Below are 8945 nucleotides of genomic sequence, written 5' to 3' on the forward strand. Positions count from 1 at the left end.
GGACATTAACAAATTTCCATCTGCCACATAACCATGGGCACGGCTCTCGAAAGTTTATACCCTGCAGGGGTGTCCCAACTTAGCCCATGATAAGCTCTCATGATCAATGAAGGATATTCCTTCTCCCAGGAAGACCCGATCAGTCTCGGAATCCCGGTTTACAAGACATTTCGACAATGGTAAAACAAGACCAGCAAAGCCGCCCGATGTGCCGACAAATCCTGATAAGAGCTGCACATATCTCGTTCTCAGGGCACACCGAATAAGCGAAGCGTACATGTACCAACATAACCCAAGTTGCCAAGGGACGGTCCTGCACGGTGCTCTAGTTTGGACCAACACTCCGAGGAGCACTGGCCCGGGGGGTAAATAAAGATGACCCTCGGGCTCCGGAAACCCAAGGGAAAAAGGGCTAGGTGAGGCAAATGGTAAAACCAAGGTTGGGCCTTGCTGGAGGAGTTTTATTCAAAGCGAACTGTCAAGGGGGTCCCATAAATCACCCAACCGCGTAAGGAACGCAAAATCCGGGAACATAACACCGGTATGACGGAAACTAGGGCGGCAAGAGTGGAACAAAACACCAGGCATAAGGCCGAGCCTTCCACCCTTTACCAAGTATATAGATGCATTAATTAAATAAGAGATATTGTGATATCCCAACATAATCCTGTCCACCATGAAGCAATCTTCAACTTCACCTGCAATTAACAACACTATAAGAGGGACTGAGCAAAAGCGGTAACATAGCCAAGCAACAGTTTGCTAGGAAGGGTGAAAAGGTTAGAGGATGACATGGCAATTTGGGAGGCTTGATCAACAAGTGATTGGAAGCACAGCATAGCGATAGAACGAAGCAACTAGCATAGCAATGATAGTAGTGAGATCCAGGGTAGCGGTCATCTTGCCTGAAATCCTGCTAGGAAGAAGAACGAGTCCATGAAGAAGATGAAACCATGAATACGAACCAAGCGTAGACGAACGAATCCTCACGATCGCAACGAAACGGGAACTATCGAGAAGAAGCACACAACATGGTAAACACACCACACATATACATGACATGATGCACAAACACTCGTGATGCATGACAAAGCTAGATGAGGCTACTCATGGCAAGAGATGATGCATACAAGAGCAACACATCAAAGCAAGGTTAAATGAGGCCGGAAACAACATATAACAATTCCGGTAAGTCCTCATATGCAAATTTAGAAATTGGTCCAGATCTGAATAAACCTTATGTTCAAGTTGTTAAACAACAAGTTAATATGCACCAAGATGATCTACATGAAATTCTAGTCAAATTACATATTAAATTCATTAGATTCGGAGCTACGGCCTAGAAGACATGAGCAAAACAAGTTACACATGGCATAGATGTAAAATGCATACAACATCAAGGAAACACTCTCAAAACATGGATGCAACATGATAATATGAAGCTACATGCAATTCTAAGCAAGTTTCATATAGAGCACACTCCAAACAGAGCAACGGTTCAACACATACACTCTATACAAGTTTAAAGGACAAGCTGTCCAAAACAACAAATAGACATCTAGCCAGCATCAAAACAATATGCTACAGCATAACAAAAGGAAAACAAAAGGCATAGACATGATGTACAGGTAAAGCATGACAAAACATGGACAATGAGCTATCTCCAGAAATCACTAGAACATGCTCAAAAGGACATGGCAAGATTGCAAATAATAACAGTTTACAGTCCTGGCATAAATAACATCAGGTTGCAATGTTTAGAGCTATCAAACAACATGCTATAGGAACTTAACATGGCAAACAAAGGCATGGTATGAATCTATGCCATGTTGAAAGAGTTGAATGAAAAGAACTTAGAAGGAAGGATTGAATGGAATTGTTGAGAAAATCAACAACGAAAGAATAAGCTTGTTGTGGACTTATAGGTAACATCTCAAGATCATAAGGTGATAGCCGGCCACAAATTGAAATGATTGGATAGCTTAGAAGAACGAAGAAATGCAAAACTCCACTTCAAAAGAATATGGAGAATTAATTGCACTTGGAAAAGCAAGAAGGAAAGATACTTGAACTCCTCCAACAAAATCTTGATGAACTCTTGAAGAATGAATTAAATCATGAAGAGCCACCATGAAGAACTCCAGTGACAAAATACAATGAGATAGAATGAAGGAAGAAAGAATAAGATGAGCCTTGCGATGATTTAGATGGAGGTTCCGACGAGATGGCCGAGGAAATTTGAACTCCGGAAAAGAAAAGATGAAAACACTTGGAACTAGAATTTATTCATCAAGAACAAACTCTGAAGGAAGGGATTACTTGACGATGATGAAGTAAGAATAAGGATTACGTTATGCTATCCTCATCAAATTAAATTGATGACAAACAATGGATTTTGCATATTACTTATTCTTCTTGAAAAGGATTGAGAAGTGACATATCGCAAACTTGAGAAGGTCTTCATGAACCACCGGTAGGATTGGAAAGAACGAAAGGATTAAAATGATAATCAAGGAAAAAGAATCTTGAACGAACCACCGTAAAAATTCGAAAAAGACGGATTAAAGAGAATGAATCACAGGGAAGAATTAGGAAACCCAATATGCTAGAGGGGATTTAGATGCAAAAGAACAAAGAGATCAAGAGCTGATTAAAGAGCACTTGAACGAAGCGCCGGGATAAATAGAGAATGATAACTGGAATGATGGCCTCTGGTGAAAAGAAAACGGGAAAACAACTCCTGACATACTCCGGATGAGTAAGAAAAAGAATATCTGACAAATGGAGTAATTCGAGAGGATAACATGAAGCTAGAACCACGAATTTTCGAGAGAACAGACAAGATTTAGAGGAAAAACTCTTCCTCGATCTTCAAACGTTGAGAAGGATGACGAGAAACACCACCAAAATTACTGAGATACTCCAGGAGAATGAAAAGCGAAGAGGTTGAGGCAACAATGTAAATGTTTTGAAATCGATCTTGGAAAGGCATCTGACTGATGGGATCCATTCTTACGTCACACTTGAAAAAGAATTAGGAATGGCTCCAAAATAATTAGAAGAGTCAGGTAAGATCCTGGGAAAAGACCTGTGGGTTAGGGCCCACTGAAAACAAACACCGTTGGAAAGGGATGTTGAATAGATAGATGATGCACCGGAACAATTGAAATATTTGAATGAAGTGACAACCTCGAATTAATTGGAACACAAATGAATCTCCTGAGATGTCTTTCGAACTCCGGAATGATTGAATGGCGAGAGGCAAATGAGCAAGGAGAACACTTGATCCAAGGAAAAGAATATGATCAACCCAAAAAACTTGAATTGAGTCCACCGGCAAAGAGATGAAGAACACCAGCTCGAAACTGACAAGACATTGCGCCATATCACTCCTTAACCTTGGTAGGATTTCGGGATCGATCACCTTCTGAGAGATTGCATTGAGGAATGCACATAGCTTCACAATGGCTAATCGAACATTTTCCGGTAGAAACCCCCCGATACGTCTCCATTGTATCTATAATTTTTGATTGTTTCATGCCAATATTCTTCAACTTTTACATACTTTTGGCAACTTTTTATATGATTTATTTGGACTAACTTACTTATCTAGTGCCCAGTGCCAGTTCCTGTTTGTTGCATGTTTTTGTATCGCAGAAAATCCATATCAAATGAAGTCCAAATGTGATACAACTCCACGGAGAATTATTTTAGATTATTTATGATTTTTGGGAGTTGGAATCACTGCAAACGGAGGCCCACACGGACCACGATACACCAGGGCGCGCCCCAGGCCCCTGGTACGTGGTGGTGGGTGCTTCCCTCCTCGAACGTCGGTTGGATATCTACTTCGGGCGCAAGGAAGCTTATATCAGGAAAAAAATTGTGTAAAAAGATCAGTGCAATCGGAGTTATGGATCTCCGCGAATATAAGAAACGGTTTTCGGCCAGATCTGGGAAGCGCGAAACACAAGAGAACAAAGAGGGAGATCCAATCTCGGAGGGGCTCCTGCCCGTCCGCCGCCATGGAGACCAAGGACCAGAGGGGGAACTCTCCTCCCATCTAGGGGGAGGCCAAGTAAGAAGAAGAAGGAGGGGGGCTCTCTCCCGCTCGCTTCCGGTGGCTCCGGAGTGCCGTCGGGGCAACGATCAGGACGGCGATCTACATCAACAATCTTGATACCATCAACACCAACTCTCTCCCCCTCTATGTAGCGCTGTAACACCTCATCTCCCCACTGTAATCTCTACTTAAACATGGTGCTCAACTCCATATGTTATTTCCCAATAATCTATGGTTATCCTATGATGTTTGAGTAGATCTGTTTTGTCCTATGGGTTAATCCTGATCTTGGTTGGTATGATTGTATATTTTATTTATGGTGCTGTCCTACGGTGCCCTCCGTTCTTGCGCAAACGTGATGGGCCCCCGCTATAGGGTGTTGCAATATGTTCATGGTTTGCTTATTGTGAGTGTTGCGGGAGTGACAGCAGCCTAAACACGGATAAGTGGGTTATGGCATATGGGAGTAAAGAGCACTTGATACTTAATGCTATGGTTGGGTTTCACGATCTTAATGATCTTTAGTAGTTGTGGATGCTTGCTAGAGTTCCAATCATAAGTGCATATGATCCAAGTAGAGAAAGTATGTTAGCTCATGCCTCTCCCTCATATAAAATTGCAAGAATGATTACCGGTACTTGTTATCGATTGCCTAGGGACAAATGACTTTCTTGTTGACAAAAGTATCCACTTTTATTACCTCGCAATTTATCCATAGTTCTATTCTCGCAAAGTACTCGTAGTTTTATTCTTGCAAACTAGTTTCATACTTGTTCTAGGTAAAGCAAACGTCAAGTGTGTGTAGAGTTGTATCAGTGGTCGATAGAACTTGAGGGAATATTTGTTATACCTTTAGCTCCTCGTTTGGTTCGACACTCTTATTTATCGAAGAAGGCTACAAATGATCCCCTATACTTGTGGGTTATCACCCCCTCAATGCAACCGGAAGAAGTTGCGTCATAGTCACGTGGCAGTCATGAGACTTTAGGTTCTGGAACTTTTTCTCTGGCATACTTATTATTCCCTTTATATTCGACGAGAAGCCAGACGGGACCTTCATACTGAGAAGGCATTCAAAGAAGAGTTCCTTCTCTTCTTTGGTAAGAGCATAGATGGCAGGACCTTCATACTGCTTTGGAGGCATGTCATCTTTTTCGTGCAAACGTTGCGGGTCCTCCCGTGCCTCCAGTGTATCTTTTGTCTTCCCATACACGCCCAAGAAGCCTAGTAGGTTCACGCAAAGGTTCTTCATCACGTGCATCACATCTATTGAAGAGCGGACCTCTAGGTCTTTCTAGTAGGGTAGGTCCCAAAATATAGATTTCTTCTTCCACATGGGTGCGCATCCCTCAGCGTCATTTGGACAGATAGTCCGCCGGGACCCTTTCCAAAGATTACTTTTAAATCATTGACCATAGCAAGTACGTGATCACCAGCACGCATGGCGGGCTTCTTCCGGTGATATGCCTCGCCTTTGAAATGCTTGCCTTTCTTTCTACATTGATGGTTGGTCGGAAGAAATCGACGATGCCCCAGGTACACATTCTTCCTGCATTTGTCCAGGTATATACTTTTGGTGTCATCTAAATTGTGCGTGCAAGCGTGGTATCCCTTGTTTGTCTGTCCTGAAAGGTTACTGAGAGCAGGCCAATCATTGATGGTTACAAACAGAAACGCATGCAGGTCAAATTTCTCCTGTCTGTGCTTATCCCACACACGTACACCATTTCCATTCCATAGTTGTAAAAGTTCTTCAACTAATGGCCTTAGGTACACATCAATGTCATTGCCGGGTTGCTTAGGGCCTTGGATGAGAACTGGCATCATAATGAAGTTCCGCTTCATGCACAGCCAAAGAGGAAGGTACTAGATACATAGAGTCATGGGCCAGGTGCTGTGATTGCTACTCTGCTCCCCAAAAGGATTAATGCCATCCACACTTAAACCAAACCATACGTTCCTTGCGTCACATGCAAACTCCTCCCAGTACTTTCTCTTAATTTTTCTCCACTGCGACCCGTCAGCGGGTGCTCTCAACTTCCTGTCTTTCTTACGGTCCTGTCTATGCCATCACATCAACTTGACATGCTCTTTGTTTCTGAACAGGATTTCAACCGTGGTATTATAGAAGCATACCACATCACCTTGGCAGGAACCCTCTTCCTGGGGTGCTCGCCGTCAACATCACCAGGGTCATCTTGTCTGATCTTATACCGCAATGCACCGCATACCGGCATGCGTTCAAATCCTTGTACGCACCGCGGTATAGGATGCAGTCATTAGGGCATGCATGTATCTTCTGCACCTCCAATCCTAGAGGGCATACGACCTTCTTTGTTGCGTACGTACTGTCGGGCAATTCATTATCCTTTGGAAGCTTCTTCTTCAATATTTTTAGTAGATTCTCAAATCCTTTGTCAGGAACACCATTCCCTGCCTTCCACTGCAGCAATTCTAGTACGGTATCAAGCTTTGCGTTGCCATCTTTGCAATTGGGGTACAACCCTTTTTTGTGATCCTCTAACATGCGATCGAACTACAGCTTCTCCTTTTCACTTTCGCACTGTCTCTTTGCATCAACAATGACCCGACAAAGATCATCATCGGGCACATTGTTTGGTTCCTCTTGATCTTCAGCTTCCCCTGTTGCAACATCTTCAACTTCCCCCGTTGTAGCATCACCGTATTCAGGGGGCACATAGTTGCCATCATCTTCTTCTTCTTCGTTGTCTTCCATCATAACCCCTCTTTCTCCGTGCTTGGTCCAAACATTATAGTGTGGCATGCAACCCTTATACAGAAGGTGGGTGTAAAGGGCTTTCAAGTCAGAGTAAGACCTCGTATTCCCACATATAGGGCATGGACAACACATAAAACCATTCTACTTGTTTGCCTCAGCCACTGCAAGAAAATAATTCACGCCCTTAATGTACTCGGAGGTGCGTCTGTTACCTTACATCCATTGTCGATTCATCTCTGTGTACATCATGAATAGATAAGTGACCAAATTAATAGAAGTTCATCATCACATTAAAACCAAAGTACATACGTAGTTCTCATTGAACAACATATAGCTCTCCGGAGCATCTAATTAAACCATACATTGAAAATATGTAAAACATTTCAATGCAACAAGAAATGCAATCATAGCCGCAACCAAGGTAACGATTGATCCAATGGCATAATGATACCAAGCCTCAGTATGAATGGCATATTTTCTAATCTTTCTAATCTTCAAGCGCATTACATCCATCTTGATCTTGTGATCATCGACGACATCCGCAACATGCAACTCCAATATCATCTTCTCCTCCTCAATTTTTTTCAATTTTTCCTTCAAGTAATTGTTTTCTTCTTTAACTAAATTTAACCTCTCGACAATAGGGTCGGTTGGAATTTCCGGTTCACATACCTCCTAGATAAAAAAACCTATGTCACGTTGCTCGGCATAATTGTCATAAACACTAAATGAAACTAATAGTTATAAAAGAAAATATATATATATACCACATCTGAATCATAGACAGGACGAGGGCCTATGGAGGCGAATACCAAAACCATCGCACTATATAATAACAAACAATAATAATTAAGAAAACTACACGAGTATCTATCTAAATCATACAAGTAAGAACTTTTTTCTTTTAGAAAGAAGATAAGATCAAGAGGCTCACCATGGTGGTGAAGGTCATGAGATCGGCGTGTGCGATCAACGGCGGTGAGGATGGGGACGGGACAGGACGGGTCGCCAAACCTAGACAAATCTCGAGGAAAATGGAGCTTGGACAAGGAGCTTCGAGAGGAGAAAGCTTAAGTGTGGCTCGGGCATTTCATCGAACACCTCATGTGCATAGGAGGTGAGCTAGAGCACCACAAAGCTCTCCAACAGCCAGATAGAAAAACAGAGCAGTGGAGTGCTCTGCTCGCGGGCGAGGCGGTATATATAGGCATCTCATTGGTCCCGATTCGTGGTTGGAACTGGGACTAAAGGACACCCTTTGTTCCCGGTACATGCCACCAACCGGGACCAATGGTGGTGGGCCAAGAGCGAGGAACATTCGTCCCGATTCGTGCCTGGAACTGGGACCAAAGGGGCCAGACGAACTGGGACCAATGCCCCACAATGGCCCGGTCGGCCCACTAGCCTCACGAACCGGGACCTATGCCCCCATGGGCCCCGGTTTGTGACTGAACCAGGACTAATGGGCTGGCCCGGCCTGAACAAACCTTGTTTTCTACTAGTGCTATGATTCCCCCACAAGTCGGGATGAGACTCCGGGCAAAAAATAAAAATAAATAAAAAAAGGCCAAAAAAGATAAGTCCAAGGGAAAAAGAAAAAGAAAAAATATGAGAGAGAAAGAGAGAAGGGGCAATGTTACTATCCTTTTACCACACTTGTGCTTCAAAGTAGCACCATGATCTTCATGATAGAGAGTCTCCTATGTTGTCACTTTCATATACTAGTGGGAATTCTTCATTATAGAACTTGGCTTGTATATTCCAATGATGGGCTTCCTCAAATTGCCCTAGGTTTTTGTGAGCAAGCAAGTTGGATGCACACCCACTTAGTTTCTTTTTGAGCTTTCATACACTTATAGCTCTAGTGCATCCGTTCCATGGCAATCCCTACTCACTCACATTGATATCTATTGATGGGCATCTCCATAGCCCATCTATACGCCTAGTTGATGTGAGACTATCTCCTTGTTTTTGTCTTTTCCACAACCACCATATTCTATTCCACCTATAGTGTTATGTCCATGGCTCACGCTCATGTTTTGCGTAAAGTTGAAAAGGTTTGAGACCATCAAAAGTATGAAACAATTGATTGGCTTGTCATCGAGGTAGTGCATGATTTAAATATTTTGTGTGATGAAGATG

The sequence above is a fragment of the Triticum aestivum genome, chromosome 5B (genome assembly GCF_018294505.1).
Source record: "Triticum aestivum cultivar Chinese Spring chromosome 5B, IWGSC CS RefSeq v2.1, whole genome shotgun sequence".
Classification (NCBI taxonomy): domain Eukaryota; kingdom Viridiplantae; phylum Streptophyta; class Magnoliopsida; order Poales; family Poaceae; genus Triticum; species Triticum aestivum.